Genomic DNA, 2,842 nt, shown 5'->3' with positions numbered 1-2,842 from the left:
TCACAGCAGAATTTTCTCGTCTGCTACAGACTAATTTCTTGTTGATGAGTTTGTGAAATGAAGGAGCTTGATTGGTAGGATGCTTGGGGCAGCCTATTTGCTGGTCTCCTTATGTTGAGACTTCAATTGGACCCTTGTCTCGAGACTTGTTCTAGAGAATTTTTCTATTTGGCCCCCTTCTTTGATGTTTGAAAACCATAATTGAGCAGAAAAAAAATCTAGAACAAAAGATGTTCAGGAGAATCTGCACCTCAACTTTATATTTGAACCTTGCTTTCTTCTCGAGTTCCAGATCAAAATGGTGGGCCTATGCAAGAATGTTTTTCGTGTCGTGGTTATGCAACCACCCATTGCCTATGAGAAACAAAATTTCCCAAGAAAATGTTTTCCATCAGAAATGTTTTCCTTGCAATCCAAACAGGGCATTAGATTTATGGGTTGTGAATATTTCTAGTCCAAGGAAGATGCAAGCTTATTAGCCGATCTATAATTAATACATCATCTGAAATTGAATCATGGAAAAATGTATATGAGATGTTTTAATTCAGTACTCTCCGAATCAGCTGAAGAAAATAAGAGAAAAAAATCAAAAACTAAAATGAAACTTACAATGGGAAACAAAAGATAAATACCCATCTTAGCAAGAGAGAAAAAAAAATTAAAAACAATGTCAAAAGCTTTGAAAATCAGAGAAAATCTATCTATTCATTTAGAAGACTTACAAGGTACTGGTGAAGTTGATAACTGGGACTGAAGAATTAAAAGCAAAAATTAGATGCTTGGGATGGAACCTCCATCATTTCTACGCATTCAGCCATCCATAGATTTAAGAAAAGGAAAGGAACCGTGCTTTAACTTGCTAATCATATATTTGATCAGTAAGATGCCAATACTCACTAGCATATCTTCAGGATTTTAGCACCTATTTTTTTTCCTGAGAGGATGATGCAAATTTTACTATGAAGCAGAAAGAACAAAACAGATATACAGAGCAAATTCACATGATTGTTAATTAACAAAGGGACCAACGGATGCGCCATAAAAGGTTCCTCCCTCTTTCACACTCCACTTTGCCAGCATATCTGTCAATTATCAATCCTGCAAATAAAGCCTTTTCTGCATCATTTGAATCAGTCCTCCCAAGGTACCAACACCATCACCACTCCAATAAATCCTTCAACAATGAAGGAATGATCTATTTGACTCCAAATAGTTAGAACACATAACTCCAAATCAATCTAGCAAAGGAACCACGTAGAAAATATGATTGGAACTCTCCTTGGCCTTCTAACACACTACACATCAAATGACTAAATGAAATTTTTTGCACTTAAGGATGTCTAATGTGTTGATTTTTTTATGGGCCATTGTCCAACTCAAACCTTGGACTCTAGGTTTGATGGAGATCTCTGTATCATCATGCAACTTCCTTTCGGCAATTGAAGACAAAAGCAACTGCTTTTTATGCCTAAATAGATTTGAAAAAGTGTTTGTTATGCAGTTGAACTTTCATTCAAAACCCCTTAGCTATAATGGATTTCAATCCTTATGTCCTGTATATCACATCCCTCCCATGCTATCTTAAAGCAATTGTGGAGTAACAGTTTGATCTCCACTTTGAGTTTAAGACATTTCAAGCTGAATTTAGACTGCAAGTTAATATAAGGAAATCACATATCAACAGATTTCCAACCCATGGAATCTTTTAATTTCTTGCTGAAGATATGAACTCTGTTCTGAAGGGTTGTAAGGGACAATTGTTATCCAAAGCAGGAAAGCTCGCTCTCATTAAAGCTATTTTTTCCTAATAAAACACCTACTCCTGAATGGGTGAAACTTAAGCTTTGATGAGGCCTCTAAAAAGAACCATCACTGTAATAGTTTGTTGTTCAAGGTAGTTAGTTGTAAGGAAGAAATTTACACCTATAAAGTGTCTACTAGCTATGGAGAAATTTGCATTTATTAGGAATTTCATAGCTAATGGAAATCAATATCTACATCCCATCAAAATAAAAAAATATCTACATAGTCGTAAATAATCCGAGGCTTGTCAAGGCAACCCAAGTATCCTGATTACATTTAGAGGCCGTTTGGATATGCGGATTTTAGAATCTTGGATTTCCTCAAAATTGTAGACGGGAGACGAGAGAAGAAAGAGACCGGACGTCATTTTATAATTTCTCACCCTTCTTTCCGACAACAAGAGAGCATGGGATCATCCCATGTTTCCAGGTTTTAGAAATCTCAAGATGGGACAGATTTTAAAACCTGGATTTCTTACTTAAAACCCAAGAAACGCTGTGACATCGTGCAACAGCTTGATCATGAACCTTCTTTTACACCGTCTTCAAACTAAAACCTGGATTCTAAAATCCGCGTATCCAAACAGCCCCTTAGGCTACTGATATTTGCACTACCATGTTTTGATACTGATAAAAACTCACATTGTCTTCTCCCTATTTAATAGGCTGCTTAGAGCTTTTGGGAATTGTAATTGATTTTGACAACGGGTCCACTAATAAAAGGCAAGGTGAGGTTGTGTCATTATGATTAGGAACATCCTATTGAGATGAATAAAATCTAATTACGCTGCGGCCCAACAAATGAACGGTTTGGATCATCCTATAAAGTGAGCCCACATTACATTTTGGAAAATACTGGACTTCACTCGCACACACCATATAACATTTCCCGCACAATACACATAGATCTGTTGTAAGACGGATGTCGTGGCATTGGTTTTGTTCCACTAGAGATCCAACAGAGAAGTTGGACGGTCTAGATCAACCAAGGGTGGCCCCACTACGAGTCTTGCACATTGTATAATTTGTACTACAGTGAG

This window comes from Tasmannia lanceolata, unplaced genomic scaffold (assembly GCF_043159265.1).
Source record: "Tasmannia lanceolata isolate RefF3 unplaced genomic scaffold, GAP_Taslan_0.1 ptg000020l, whole genome shotgun sequence".
Taxonomy (NCBI): Eukaryota; Viridiplantae; Streptophyta; class Magnoliopsida; order Canellales; family Winteraceae; genus Tasmannia; species Tasmannia lanceolata.
The sequence above is the reverse complement of the archived record's forward strand: the minus strand, read 5'-3'. Positions refer to the sequence as shown.